Genomic DNA, 15,144 nt, shown 5'->3' on the forward strand with positions numbered 1-15,144 from the left:
GCGGCCTATGAAAGAATTACTACTTTCAATAAGTACACTTAAACGGCTAATTGGGAATAGAAAAACTGTAAAAAGCCCTCTGAGAAAGCCCCCCTCTAACCTTTGATAGTAAGCTTTTCTGTAGTCTGCCTGTTGATGTATTTTCCGTTTGAACTGTGCACAACATGAAGAGACGGAACACTGGCGGCTTGTCACAATGCCCCCCGATGACATCACAATAGCGCTGCTGCCTAGAAAACAAGCTGCGCAGAAGAAGTTGTTCTTTGGGTGGGAGGGTGGGCTAGTGGAAGGAGGGGGCAATCTCTTTTTTTCCCGGGTGGTAGGGGGATGACAGGAGAAGGGAAGCGGGTGGTGAGAAAGGTACAGAGGGCAGGGTTTGGGGGCTGGGAAGGAAAGGGAAAAGATTAGGGTTTGGGGATGATGAAAGGGCTTTCTACGGGTAAGGATGGCAAAGGGTGGCAGTGACGGAAAGTCAGGCAACCTGTCCTGTCCGTCTTTTTGTATCGTGAATTGGAAAGACTGCAAGGGGGAGGGGAGTTGCTTGCGCCCTAAAGGAGGAGTTATTCAGATTCATTGCAGTGGGCGGCGGCTGCAAAACGCACCATTCTTCTTGTTTTGGCTCTGCAAAGCAGCCTTTTCAAGGGTTGGCTTGGGTGACAAAATGTCTTGTGTAGGCGTGGGTTTGTCTCCCTCTCGCTCTCTCTCCCTAAGATGTGTCCGGCATAGGCCAGGGTGCCACTCGAGGCCCAAACCAATTCTGGTTATCGCTTCTCGGCCTTTTGGCTAAGATCAAGTGTAGTATCTGTTCTTATCAGTTTAATATCTGATACGTCCCCTATCTGGGGACCATATATTAAATGGATTTTTAGAACAGGGAGATGGAAAAAGAGCTTGCTCTGTCCACTCCACGCATTGACCTGGTATTGCAGTACCTCCAGGAACGGTGCACCCCTTCTTAACCCAGTTTCCAAAAGCAGAACTCAATTCACCTGATTCATATTAGCCCGATTTAATGAATTGGAAGAAAGCATACGTCTTCATATGCACCTCAATTTGGCCCATTCACTTTTCACACTTCCTCCTTTTGTTTTTTATCTTTCACACTTTTGACTTTCTTTATTCATCCAAATAGCAAACTCATCACCACTCAACCTGACCAACTCGGCTATGTCCCCGTGCTGCAGTTCTCTGTCTTATCTAGATCATTTGCAATTGAATGGAATAGATCCCTTTTGGACAAAGTGGATTCACCTGCTGCTGCAGTGACCACAGGTGTGATAACATCTAGAATTGGCATCTGGTGCGATCTCTCCGCTTCCACTCCAAAGAAAGTTACCTGTTTATTCCTATCATGCATTGGTTTTTGGGGTTTTCTTTGAGTAATGATGATCTCTTTAGTAGTCTGTTGGCGCCCTCTCCTGGAGGAATAGTTTGCTTGCTCTTGGACATTCTAAAAGAGAGGTCATGATAGACATTGAGCTTCTGAGCTCAATTGGGGACAGTCATGGGTGATGAATGTTTGCAACCTACTGCGAAGCCTCATACCGCAATATAAGGAACGTCAAATACTAAGAAAGGGCGGCCTATGAAAGAATTACTACTTTCAATAAGTACACTTAAACGGCTAATTGGGAATAGAAAAACTGTAAAAAGCCCTCTGAGAAAGCCCCCCTCTAACCTTTGATAGTAAGCTTTTCTGTAGTCTGCCTGTTGATGTATTTTCCGTTTGAACTGTGCACAACATGAAGAGACGGAACACTGGCGGCTTGTCACAATGCCCCCCGATGACATCACAATAGCGCTGCTGCCTAGAAAACAAGCTGCGCAGAAGAAGTTGTTCTTTGGGTGGGAGGGTGGGCTAGTGGAAGGAGGGGGCAATCTCTTTTTTTCCCGGGTGGTAGGGGGATGACAGGAGAAGGGAAGCGGGTGGTGAGAAAGGTACAGAGGGCAGGGTTTGGGGGCTGGGAAGGAAAGGGAAAAGATTAGGGTTTGGGGATGATGAAAGGGCTTTCTACGGGTAAGGATGGCAAAGGGTGGCAGTGACGGAAAGTCAGGCAACCTGTCCTGTCCGTCTTTTTGTATCGTGAATTGGAAAGACTGCAAGGGGGAGGGGAGTTGCTTGCGCCCTAAAGGAGGAGTTATTCAGATTCATTGCAGTGGGCGGCGGCTGCAAAACGCACCATTCTTCTTGTTTTGGCTCTGCAAAGCAGCCTTTTCAAGGGTTGGCTTGGGTGACAAAATGTCTTGTGTAGGCGTGGGTTTGTCTCCCTCTCGCTCTCTCTCCCTAAGATGTGTCCGGCATAGGCCAGGGTGCCACTCGAGGCCCAAACCAATTCTGGTTATCGCTTCTCGGCCTTTTGGCTAAGATCAAGTGTAGTATCTGTTCTTATCAGTTTAATATCTGATACGTCCCCTATCTGGGGACCATATATTAAATGGATTTTTAGAACAGGGAGATGGAAAAAGAGCTTGCTCTGTCCACTCCACGCATTGACCTGGTATTGCAGTACCTCCAGGAACGGTGCACCCCTTCTTAACCCAGTTTCCAAAAGCAGAACTCAATTCACCTGATTCATATTAGCCCGATTTAATGAATTGGAAGAAAGCATACGTCTTCATATGCACCTCAATTTGGCCCATTCACTTTTCACACTTCCTCCTTTTGTTTTTTATCTTTCACACTTTTGACTTTCTTTATTCATCCAAATAGCAAACTCATCACCACTCAACCTGACCAACTCGGCTATGTCCCCGTGCTGCAGTTCTCTGTCTTATCTAGATCATTTGCAATTGAATGGAATAGATCCCTTTTGGACAAAGTGGATTCACCTGCTGCTGCAGTGACCACAGGTGTGATAACATCTAGAATTGGCATCTGGTGCGATCTCTCCGCTTCCACTCCAAAGAAAGTTACCTGTTTATTCCTATCATGCATTGGTTTTTGGGGTTTTCTTTGAGTAATGATGATCTCTTTAGTAGTCTGTTGGCGCCCTCTCCTGGAGGAATAGTTTGCTTGCTCTTGGACATTCTAAAAGAGAGGTCATGATAGACATTGAGCTTCTGAGCTCAATTGGGGACAGTCATGGGTGATGAATGTTTGCAACCTACTGCGAAGCCTCATACCGCAATATAAGGAACGTCAAATACTAAGAAAGGGCGGCCTATGAAAGAATTACTACTTTCAATAAGTACACTTAAACGGCTAATTGGGAATAGAAAAACTGTAAAAAGCCCTCTGAGAAAGCCCCCCTCTAACCTTTGATAGTAAGCTTTTCTGTAGTCTGCCTGTTGATGTATTTTCCGTTTGAACTGTGCACAACATGAAGAGACGGAACACTGGCGGCTTGTCACAATGCCCCCCGATGACATCACAATAGCGCTGCTGCCTAGAAAACAAGCTGCGCAGAAGAAGTTGTTCTTTGGGTGGGAGGGTGGGCTAGTGGAAGGAGGGGGCAATCTCTTTTTTTCCCGGGTGGTAGGGGGATGACAGGAGAAGGGAAGCGGGTGGTGAGAAAGGTACAGAGGGCAGGGTTTGGGGGCTGGGAAGGAAAGGGAAAAGATTAGGGTTTGGGGATGATGAAAGGGCTTTCTACGGGTAAGGATGGCAAAGGGTGGCAGTGACGGAAAGTCAGGCAACCTGTCCTGTCCGTCTTTTTGTATCGTGAATTGGAAAGACTGCAAGGGGGAGGGGAGTTGCTTGCGCCCTAAAGGAGGAGTTATTCAGATTCATTGCAGTGGGCGGCGGCTGCAAAACGCACCATTCTTCTTGTTTTGGCTCTGCAAAGCAGCCTTTTCAAGGGTTGGCTTGGGTGACAAAATGTCTTGTGTAGGCGTGGGTTTGTCTCCCTCTCGCTCTCTCTCCCTAAGATGTGTCCGGCATAGGCCAGGGTGCCACTCGAGGCCCAAACCAATTCTGGTTATCGCTTCTCGGCCTTTTGGCTAAGATCAAGTGTAGTATCTGTTCTTATCAGTTTAATATCTGATACGTCCCCTATCTGGGGACCATATATTAAATGGATTTTTAGAACAGGGAGATGGAAAAAGAGCTTGCTCTGTCCACTCCACGCATTGACCTGGTATTGCAGTACCTCCAGGAACGGTGCACCCCTTCTTAACCCAGTTTCCAAAAGCAGAACTCAATTCACCTGATTCATATTAGCCCGATTTAATGAATTGGAAGAAAGCATACGTCTTCATATGCACCTCAATTTGGCCCATTCACTTTTCACACTTCCTCCTTTTGTTTTTTATCTTTCACACTTTTGACTTTCTTTATTCATCCAAATAGCAAACTCATCACCACTCAACCTGACCAACTCGGCTATGTCCCCGTGCTGCAGTTCTCTGTCTTATCTAGATCATTTGCAATTGAATGGAATAGATCCCTTTTGGACAAAGTGGATTCACCTGCTGCTGCAGTGACCACAGGTGTGATAACATCTAGAATTGGCATCTGGTGCGATCTCTCCGCTTCCACTCCAAAGAAAGTTACCTGTTTATTCCTATCATGCATTGGTTTTTGGGGTTTTCTTTGAGTAATGATGATCTCTTTAGTAGTCTGTTGGCGCCCTCTCCTGGAGGAATAGTTTGCTTGCTCTTGGACATTCTAAAAGAGAGGTCATGATAGACATTGAGCTTCTGAGCTCAATTGGGGACAGTCATGGGTGATGAATGTTTGCAACCTACTGCGAAGCCTCATACCGCAATATAAGGAACGTCAAATACTAAGAAAGGGCGGCCTATGAAAGAATTACTACTTTCAATAAGTACACTTAAACGGCTAATTGGGAATAGAAAAACTGTAAAAAGCCCTCTGAGAAAGCCCCCCTCTAACCTTTGATAGTAAGCTTTTCTGTAGTCTGCCTGTTGATGTATTTTCCGTTTGAACTGTGCACAACATGAAGAGACGGAACACTGGCGGCTTGTCACAATGCCCCCCGATGACATCACAATAGCGCTGCTGCCTAGAAAACAAGCTGCGCAGAAGAAGTTGTTCTTTGGGTGGGAGGGTGGGCTAGTGGAAGGAGGGGGCAATCTCTTTTTTTCCCGGGTGGTAGGGGGATGACAGGAGAAGGGAAGCGGGTGGTGAGAAAGGTACAGAGGGCAGGGTTTGGGGGCTGGGAAGGAAAGGGAAAAGATTAGGGTTTGGGGATGATGAAAGGGCTTTCTACGGGTAAGGATGGCAAAGGGTGGCAGTGACGGAAAGTCAGGCAACCTGTCCTGTCCGTCTTTTTGTATCGTGAATTGGAAAGACTGCAAGGGGGAGGGGAGTTGCTTGCGCCCTAAAGGAGGAGTTATTCAGATTCATTGCAGTGGGCGGCGGCTGCAAAACGCACCATTCTTCTTGTTTTGGCTCTGCAAAGCAGCCTTTTCAAGGGTTGGCTTGGGTGACAAAATGTCTTGTGTAGGCGTGGGTTTGTCTCCCTCTCGCTCTCTCTCCCTAAGATGTGTCCGGCATAGGCCAGGGTGCCACTCGAGGCCCAAACCAATTCTGGTTATCGCTTCTCGGCCTTTTGGCTAAGATCAAGTGTAGTATCTGTTCTTATCAGAACAAACTGAGCTAGCTACACTTGACGAGATACGATCAGGGAGACGAGCTCCGAAGCCCAGCCGAGACCGGAAGAGGGAGATCGGACGGAAGAAGAGCTTGGCAGAAAGAAGCAAGAAGACGAAGGCTCGGAGAAGACTTGGGGAGACCAGAGGAACTTCGAGGAGGAGCACAGCGGGAGAAGACACCCGGAGAAGAATCCAAGATCCAGCTCCGGGAACTCAAGCAGGAACCAGCCATGGCAAGCAAGCCAGAGAAGGCAGCCAAGAAGGCTCAGGACCCAGGGACCTCCAGGAAGGCTCATCCAGAGGCTTCTTCGGCCCAAGAGGCCCCTACCTCCGACGCCAGCCAGCCGGAGGGAGCCCGGACGCCGCCTGAAAAGGCTCCAACCCTGGAGCCTTGGATGCGGCAGACGGTCGCCCTGAAGCTAAAGGCGGTGGATGGTAGGTTGCCGGACATGTCCAGCGACGTGTTCTGCAAGAAGATGATTCTGGATCAGGGCTTCTCCAGGGCGGAAACCCTGAGTGTCCAGACCTTCATGACTGGCTTTTTTCTGGTAACCTTTGCCACGGTGAATGCCTGCAGGAGATACTGGGAGGCGATGAACGCAGCGATGCCGGACTCCCCTTTTCATTCTTTTTTAGGATCCTGTCCTATACAGAGGGATGAGAAGAGGATCACGGTCTCCATGCGGAACCCGCACACCCCAGGAAGAGACATCTCCACGTTCCTGGGACGTCTCTGCACAGTGGTGAGGGAGCCATCCCACATCCTTAACGGCAACGGATTCTGGACGGGTAAGTGGTCAGTAACCGTTCGACTCTACAGGGAACCAGCATCCGAGGATGGTCTCCAGCACCTGCCCCCGACATTCTCTCTGGGAAACTCCTTTGGTCTCATCTACTACCCGGACATGCCACACAACTGCAGGAAATGTGGCGGGAAAGGGCATTCGATGAAGACCTGCAAGGAGGACGCCTGCAGGGTTTGCCGGGTGACAGGACACAGCTCCAAGGACTGCCCAAAGAAGAAGACTTGCAACCTATGTGGACAGGCGGACCACCTTTACAAGGACTGCCCACAGCGGGAGAAATCCTGGGCAAGGGTTGCCGCGGCGACCCAGTATCGGGTAGTCACAGCTTCGTCGACCAAGGCAGCTACGACCAAGGCCACAGAGGCCAAGGACAAGGCGGCCAAGAACCCAGCGACCGTGGCTCCAGCCGATGCCCCAGCAGCCACGGAGTCCAGGGAAAAGAAGGGTAAGAAAACTGTTGCCCCCTCCCTGGTCACCCCCCTGTCACCCCTGTCCAAACCCCTCCCCCCCCGGCCAACCCTACTGAGGATTCCACCACCTCCACCTCATTTCCCTACTCCTCAGTTGGTCTCCTCACCCCCCCCCCAAAGCCCACTCTCCCTCCCCAGACCATGAGAGCAGAGGGCCTCAGCACTCTTGCACTTTTCACCGAGGAGGATTTTCCAGCTCTTGTCTCCTCAGGTACAGGCCAAAGGAAAAGGAAGGTGGAAGATAGTCCTGTCGCAGAACCTTCCAAGCTGTTCATTGTGGACCCCAATCCACCCCAGGAAGAGGAGGATGGCCTCCTCCCAGAACCGGACGTGTTGGAGCAGATGGTGGAGTCCCTTGTGGCCGAAGAAGAAATGGAGGAGTCGGAAGCCACTGAGGCACCATCCCTGCTTGATCAGCTAGCAGAAGAGGGTCTGCTGGAGATACCCTTACCAGCAGGTGCCAAAGAGGAAGAACCGCCCGACCGGAGTGGTAACTAAGGCACACCGCCTGCTCTAACTTTCTCTTTCCTCCAATGACTGCTAACATTAACATCTTTTCCATTAATGTTAGGAGCATCAGAGACAAGTTCCGACGACAGACAATTTTTGCGTTCCTTAACACTCAGTCTAGTGATGTATTTTTCCTGCAGGAATGCTCCCTTCCCTCCTCTAGGTCCTTCAACCATCTGGCCAGGGAGTGGACCCATGGCCCATCCTACTGGTCTGGCGGGGGCGACTGTAGGTCCGCGGGGGTCGCCGTGCTGATCAGGGGAAGCGCCTTCACATTGGACTCTGTTCAGGAAATCGTCTGCGGCAGGTTACTGCTCGTGGATGGCACCTGGGCGGGAGAACCTGTCAGGTTCATCAATGTGTATGCTTCTCCTGTGAAGAGCGATCGACTGGAGCTCCTCCAAGCCCTGCGCCCTCAGCTCGCTACCGCCAGGACGGTAGTGATGGCCGGGGATTTCAACTGCCCGATTGAGGAGGATGGACGCAGTTCTGGAACGGCTGCCAAGTTGGACGTCACATCCAAACTGCTCATTGAGATGGTGACCGAAGCCTCTCTTGTGGACGTGGTTGGCTCCATCGGACACGGATCCGTGAACTATTCATGGTGCCGATCCGATGGCTCGCTGCGTTCCAGGATTGACTTTGTGTTTACCTCTCGGGCGGTTGGGCGGAGTGGGCACTCGATGGTCCCCTGCTTCTTCTCTGACCACAGAGCCATTCACTTTCAAGGTGTGCTGGGCCATGGCTTCCCCATTGGCCCGGGCTCCTGGAAGCTGAACTGCTCTCTGCTGGAAAAGGGTGAGATTCTGGAGGAGCTTAGAGCTGCCTACTCCACGTGGCGGGCCTACAAGGCGGGCTTCCAGTCTGTTTCTGACTGGTGGGAATACGTTAAACTCGAGTTCCGTTTCTTCTTTCAGGCAAAGAGTCAACAACAGGCGTGTCTGAAGAGGAGGGACTTCAGGAGACTCCAGCGTGAGCTGCGTTCCCTGCAGGACCTTCTTCGATGCGGCTGGGACGTGAGAGAGGAGCTGGAGGAGACTAAGAGGAGCCTGAAAAGGCACTTCGAGGAGGAGTCCGAGCGAATTGTCTTCCGTTCCAAAGTGGAGAACCTGGAGAAGGGTGAGAAATGTAACTCGTTCTTTTTCAGGAAACTCCACGCCGGTCACACGCCCATGAATGAACTACGAGACGAGAGTGGAAACATGCGACGCGGGAAAGAGAACGTGATGAAGGTCGTCAGCGACTTCTACAGCGAACTCTACGCCCGCAAGACTACTGACCCCGAGGCCGCCGATAAGTTCCTGTCAGGTATCACTAACCATCTTGACCCTGCAGACGCGGCGGCCATGGATGTTCCTCTGACGGTGGACGAGCTGCTCTCGGCCGCCAAATCCTTTAGTTCTGGCAGGACACCGGGCAGTGACGGCCTCCCAGCAGAGCTCTATGTAGCGCTGGGAGACCTAATCTGTCCGGACCTGTTAGGGCTGTATGAGGAGATGGTGGTGGAGGGCAGAATGCCTCCATCTCTGAGGGAAGGAATGGTCACGATCCTGTACAAGCGTAAAGGAGAGAGGTGCGACCTGAAGAATTGGCGTCCCATCACCCTTCTGAACGTCGACTACAAGATCCTGGCCAAGACGATGGCAACGAGATTGAAGACTGTTATCGGACGGATCATCCACCCGGATCAGACCTGCGGCATCCCCGGACGTCGCATCGCAGACAGCCTGGCTCTCATGCGGGACACGGTCGAGTACATCAAAGCCCGCCGGGTGCACGCAGCCCTGATCTCGTTGGATCAGGAAAAGGCCTTCGACCGTGTTTCCCATGAGTTCCTGGGCAAAGCTCTGCACAGGTTAGGTTTGGGTAACATGTTTTGCTTGTATGTCCAACTAATGTATTTTGATATTCACAGCTCGGTGTTGGTGAACGGCTGGAAGACTGACCCCTTCCCGGTCCTCTCAGGGGTCAGACAAGGCTGTCCTCTGTCACCTCTTCTTTTTGTTTGTGTTATAGAACTCTTTGCAGAGGCTATCCGGCGGAATGGAGAGATCAGAGGGATCACCGCACCAGGACCAGAACGCTTCGAGGTCAAGTGCTCGCTCTACATGGACGACGTGACCGTCTTCTGCGCGGACCGGCGCTCAGTCGACACCCTCGTCCAGACCTGTGAGACCTTCGGACGGGCTTCGGGAGCCAAAGTCAACTGCGGGAAGTCGGAAGCCATGCTCTTCGGGGACTGGCAGCCGGCCTCTTCCGCCCCCTTCCCTTTCAGCATCCAGCCGGATTTCATCAAGGTTCTTGGAGTCTGGTTCGGGAAGGAAGGAGCAGCCCTCAAGTCCTGGGAGGAACGCTTGACCAAGATCACCCAACGGATCGGTCTGTGGAGCCTCAGACGCCTCACCTGTGAGGGCAAAGCACTGGTCCTGCGTAACGAGGTACTGCCCGTGCTGCAGTACACGGCCCAGGCCTGGCCCCCCCTTGCCACCGTGTGCAGGGCCATTACCAGGACGGTGTTTCGTTTTGTCTGGGGATCCAAGATGGACAGAGTAAAGCGGAGCATCATGTACAAGGATCCTCGCAAGGGTGGGAAGGGCGTACCCGATATCCCCACCCTCCTGCGATCCTCCTTCGTATGTGACTGCGTTCGCCGAACTCTGCGAGTCAAGAGAGGTTCCGCGGGTGGGTCCATGTCTCGCTTCTTCCTGCTGCCTCTTTGGAGACGGTTAGGCTGGGACAAGTGGGACAGCTCCTTCCCCTACAACTGGACGGCGCCATGGTTCTACGGAGACGTGGTTCGGTTTGTGAGGGAACACCAACTGGAGGGACTCAAGCCTGATTTGTGGAAGCCAAAGACTATCCACAAACTCATCAGAGCCAAGGACGAAATGGAGAACATTCCAGGACTTCATCACGACACACTGGAGACTGTTTGGACAAACGTGTCATCGGCTGGATTGACCAACGGGCACAAGGACTTGTCATGGATGGCGATACAGGGCGGACTACCCGTCCGGTCATTCATGCATGCCCGGAACCTGTGCAAAACCCGGTACTGCCCAAGGTGCCCCTTCGTGGAGGAAACATCGCTGCACGCCTTTTGGGACTGCCGTTTCGCACAGCGCCTGTTGGTTGCCCTGGAGGATGACCTGAGGAACTCCGTCCCCAGAGGGAGCCTATCGTACCATTCCGTACTTTATGGACTCTTCCCTGGGACTCACACCGTTGGAGCCATCCAGGAGGCTTGGCGCCTTATGAACTGCTTTAAGGACGCTATTTGGGTCGCCAGGAACCGGCTCATCTTGAAGAGGGAGAGGATGTCTATCCAGGATTGCCGCAGGCTGATCCACAGCCTGCTCAGAGACTATTCCATCATGGACAGTCCGGACGACAGCGCCGAGGAGGAGGTTTAGACCTCTTCCATGCCCCCTCCCTCCTTTTCCCGTTATGTGCGTCTTTCAATAAAGCTTCGGGCCTGTGATTTCCCCACCCTATCCCCCTTTTCCCCTACCCCCATCCCCCAATCGCCGGTTCGTCGTTATTTATTGTCTAACTTTTTCTTTCAGCTTGAGTGTTATGGATAAGCATAGGAGTGTGATGTATAGTTTAGTGCGTCGTACTCTATGGCTATGTAAGAAGGATTGTATAGTTCTGTGTGTACGGGGCTGCGGCACTGTACACGGTTTGTTACCTTTTTGTGAGTAGTGCATGATAATAAAGATGCTGTTAAATCAATCTGTTCTTATCAGTTTAATATCTGATACGTCCCCTATCTGGGGACCATATATTAAATGGATTTTTAGAACAGGGAGATGGAAAAAGAGCTTGCTCTGTCCACTCCACGCATTGACCTGGTATTGCAGTACCTCCAGGAACGGTGCACCCCTTCTTAACCCAGTTTCCAAAAGCAGAACTCAATTCACCTGATTCATATTAGCCCGATTTAATGAATTGGAAGAAAGCATACGTCTTCATATGCACCTCAATTTGGCCCATTCACTTTTCACACTTCCTCCTTTTGTTTTTTATCTTTCACACTTTTGACTTTCTTTATTCATCCAAATAGCAAACTCATCACCACTCAACCTGACCAACTCGGCTATGTCCCCGTGCTGCAGTTCTCTGTCTTATCTAGATCATTTGCAATTGAATGGAATAGATCCCTTTTGGACAAAGTGGATTCACCTGCTGCTGCAGTGACCACAGGTGTGATAACATCTAGAATTGGCATCTGGTGCGATCTCTCCGCTTCCACTCCAAAGAAAGTTACCTGTTTATTCCTATCATGCATTGGTTTTTGGGGTTTTCTTTGAGTAATGATGATCTCTTTAGTAGTCTGTTGGCGCCCTCTCCTGGAGGAATAGTTTGCTTGCTCTTGGACATTCTAAAAGAGAGGTCATGATAGACATTGAGCTTCTGAGCTCAATTGGGGACAGTCATGGGTGATGAATGTTTGCAACCTACTGCGAAGCCTCATACCGCAATATAAGGAACGTCAAATACTAAGAAAGGGCGGCCTATGAAAGAATTACTACTTTCAATAAGTACACTTAAACGGCTAATTGGGAATAGAAAAACTGTAAAAAGCCCTCTGAGAAAGCCCCCCTCTAACCTTTGATAGTAAGCTTTTCTGTAGTCTGCCTGTTGATGTATTTTCCGTTTGAACTGTGCACAACATGAAGAGACGGAACACTGGCGGCTTGTCACAATGCCCCCCGATGACATCACAATAGCGCTGCTGCCTAGAAAACAAGCTGCGCAGAAGAAGTTGTTCTTTGGGTGGGAGGGTGGGCTAGTGGAAGGAGGGGGCAATCTCTTTTTTTCCCGGGTGGTAGGGGGATGACAGGAGAAGGGAAGCGGGTGGTGAGAAAGGTACAGAGGGCAGGGTTTGGGGGCTGGGAAGGAAAGGGAAAAGATTAGGGTTTGGGGATGATGAAAGGGCTTTCTACGGGTAAGGATGGCAAAGGGTGGCAGTGACGGAAAGTCAGGCAACCTGTCCTGTCCGTCTTTTTGTATCGTGAATTGGAAAGACTGCAAGGGGGAGGGGAGTTGCTTGCGCCCTAAAGGAGGAGTTATTCAGATTCATTGCAGTGGGCGGCGGCTGCAAAACGCACCATTCTTCTTGTTTTGGCTCTGCAAAGCAGCCTTTTCAAGGGTTGGCTTGGGTGACAAAATGTCTTGTGTAGGCGTGGGTTTGTCTCCCTCTCGCTCTCTCTCCCTAAGATGTGTCCGGCATAGGCCAGGGTGCCACTCGAGGCCCAAACCAATTCTGGTTATCGCTTCTCGGCCTTTTGGCTAAGATCAAGTGTAGTATCTGTTCTTATCAGTTTAATATCTGATACGTCCCCTATCTGGGGACCATATATTAAATGGATTTTTAGAACAGGGAGATGGAAAAAGAGCTTGCTCTGTCCACTCCACGCATTGACCTGGTATTGCAGTACCTCCAGGAACGGTGCACCCCTTCTTAACCCAGTTTCCAAAAGCAGAACTCAATTCACCTGATTCATATTAGCCCGATTTAATGAATTGGAAGAAAGCATACGTCTTCATATGCACCTCAATTTGGCCCATTCACTTTTCACACTTCCTCCTTTTGTTTTTTATCTTTCACACTTTTGACTTTCTTTATTCATCCAAATAGCAAACTCATCACCACTCAACCTGACCAACTCGGCTATGTCCCCGTGCTGCAGTTCTCTGTCTTATCTAGATCATTTGCAATTGAATGGAATAGATCCCTTTTGGACAAAGTGGATTCACCTGCTGCTGCAGTGACCACAGGTGTGATAACATCTAGAATTGGCATCTGGTGCGATCTCTCCGCTTCCACTCCAAAGAAAGTTACCTGTTTATTCCTATCATGCATTGGTTTTTGGGGTTTTCTTTGAGTAATGATGATCTCTTTAGTAGTCTGTTGGCGCCCTCTCCTGGAGGAATAGTTTGCTTGCTCTTGGACATTCTAAAAGAGAGGTCATGATAGACATTGAGCTTCTGAGCTCAATTGGGGACAGTCATGGGTGATGAATGTTTGCAACCTACTGCGAAGCCTCATACCGCAATATAAGGAACGTCAAATACTAAGAAAGGGCGGCCTATGAAAGAATTACTACTTTCAATAAGTACACTTAAACGGCTAATTGGGAATAGAAAAACTGTAAAAAGCCCTCTGAGAAAGCCCCCCTCTAACCTTTGATAGTAAGCTTTTCTGTAGTCTGCCTGTTGATGTATTTTCCGTTTGAACTGTGCACAACATGAAGAGACGGAACACTGGCGGCTTGTCACAATGCCCCCCGATGACATCACAATAGCGCTGCTGCCTAGAAAACAAGCTGCGCAGAAGAAGTTGTTCTTTGGGTGGGAGGGTGGGCTAGTGGAAGGAGGGGGCAATCTCTTTTTTTCCCGGGTGGTAGGGGGATGACAGGAGAAGGGAAGCGGGTGGTGAGAAAGGTACAGAGGGCAGGGTTTGGGGGCTGGGAAGGAAAGGGAAAAGATTAGGGTTTGGGGATGATGAAAGGGCTTTCTACGGGTAAGGATGGCAAAGGGTGGCAGTGACGGAAAGTCAGGCAACCTGTCCTGTCCGTCTTTTTGTATCGTGAATTGGAAAGACTGCAAGGGGGAGGGGAGTTGCTTGCGCCCTAAAGGAGGAGTTATTCAGATTCATTGCAGTGGGCGGCGGCTGCAAAACGCACCATTCTTCTTGTTTTGGCTCTGCAAAGCAGCCTTTTCAAGGGTTGGCTTGGGTGACAAAATGTCTTGTGTAGGCGTGGGTTTGTCTCCCTCTCGCTCTCTCTCCCTAAGATGTGTCCGGCATAGGCCAGGGTGCCACTCGAGGCCCAAACCAATTCTGGTTATCGCTTCTCGGCCTTTTGGCTAAGATCAAGTGTAGTATCTGTTCTTATCAGTTTAATATCTGATACGTCCCCTATCTGGGGACCATATATTAAATGGATTTTTAGAACAGGGAGATGGAAAAAGAGCTTGCTCTGTCCACTCCACGCATTGACCTGGTATTGCAGTACCTCCAGGAACGGTGCACCCCTTCTTAACCCAGTTTCCAAAAGCAGAACTCAATTCACCTGATTCATATTAGCCCGATTTAATGAATTGGAAGAAAGCATACGTCTTCATATGCACCTCAATTTGGCCCATTCACTTTTCACACTTCCTCCTTTTGTTTTTTATCTTTCACACTTTTGACTTTCTTTATTCATCCAAATAGCAAACTCATCACCACTCAACCTGACCAACTCGGCTATGTCCCCGTGCTGCAGTTCTCTGTCTTATCTAGATCATTTGCAATTGAATGGAATAGATCCCTTTTGGACAAAGTGGATTCACCTGCTGCTGCAGTGACCACAGGTGTGATAACATCTAGAATTGGCATCTGGTGCGATCTCTCCGCTTCCACTCCAAAGAAAGTTACCTGTTTATTCCTATCATGCATTGGTTTTTGGGGTTTTCTTTGAGTAATGATGATCTCTTTAGTAGTCTGTTGGCGCCCTCTCCTGGAGGAATAGTTTGCTTGCTCTTGGACATTCTAAAAGAGAGGTCATGATAGACATTGAGCTTCTGAGCTCAATTGGGGACAGTCATGGGTGATGAATGTTTGCAACCTACTGCGAAGCCTCATACCGCAATATAAGGAACGTCAAATACTAAGAAAGGGCGGCCTATGAAAGAATTACTACTTTCAATAAGTACACTTAAACGGCTAATTGGGAATAGAAAAACTGTAAAAAGCCCTCTGAGAAAGCCCCCCTCTAACCTTTGATAGTAAGCTTTTCTGTAGTCTGCCTGTT

At 49.9% G+C, this 15,144-nt stretch overlaps 5 non-coding genes and 2 pseudogenes across 5 annotated transcripts; all 7 read left to right on the forward strand.

Annotated features, from left to right (window-relative positions):
* Nucleotides 1–763: 763 nt before the first annotated feature.
* Nucleotides 764–954, forward strand: LOC142270193 (U2 spliceosomal RNA). Its single transcript, XR_012735532.1, has one exon. It is a non-coding gene; the product is annotated as a U2 spliceosomal RNA (small nuclear RNA).
* A 1,387-nt stretch (nt 955–2,341) lies between these two features.
* LOC142270194 (U2 spliceosomal RNA) lies at nt 2,342–2,532 on the forward strand. Its single transcript, XR_012735533.1, has one exon. It is a non-coding gene; the product is annotated as a U2 spliceosomal RNA (small nuclear RNA).
* Nucleotides 2,533–3,919: 1,387 nt separating this feature from the next.
* Nucleotides 3,920–4,110, forward strand: LOC142269967 (U2 spliceosomal RNA). The gene has a single exon (XR_012735344.1). It is a non-coding gene; the product is annotated as a U2 spliceosomal RNA (small nuclear RNA).
* A 1,387-nt stretch (nt 4,111–5,497) lies between these two features.
* Nucleotides 5,498–5,587, forward strand: LOC142270151 (U2 spliceosomal RNA; annotated as a pseudogene).
* A 5,442-nt stretch (nt 5,588–11,029) lies between these two features.
* On the forward strand, nt 11,030–11,230 carry LOC142270134 (U2 spliceosomal RNA; annotated as a pseudogene).
* Nucleotides 11,231–12,617: 1,387 nt separating this feature from the next.
* LOC142269968 (U2 spliceosomal RNA) lies at nt 12,618–12,808 on the forward strand. Its single transcript, XR_012735345.1, has one exon. It is a non-coding gene; the product is annotated as a U2 spliceosomal RNA (small nuclear RNA).
* Nucleotides 12,809–14,195: 1,387 nt separating this feature from the next.
* LOC142269969 (U2 spliceosomal RNA) lies at nt 14,196–14,386 on the forward strand. Its single transcript, XR_012735346.1, has one exon. It is a non-coding gene; the product is annotated as a U2 spliceosomal RNA (small nuclear RNA).
* The last annotated feature ends 758 nt before the right edge of the window (nt 14,387–15,144 follow it).

Source organism: Anomaloglossus baeobatrachus, unplaced genomic scaffold (assembly GCF_048569485.1).
Source record: "Anomaloglossus baeobatrachus isolate aAnoBae1 unplaced genomic scaffold, aAnoBae1.hap1 Scaffold_325, whole genome shotgun sequence".
Taxonomy (NCBI): Eukaryota; Metazoa; Chordata; class Amphibia; order Anura; family Aromobatidae; genus Anomaloglossus; species Anomaloglossus baeobatrachus.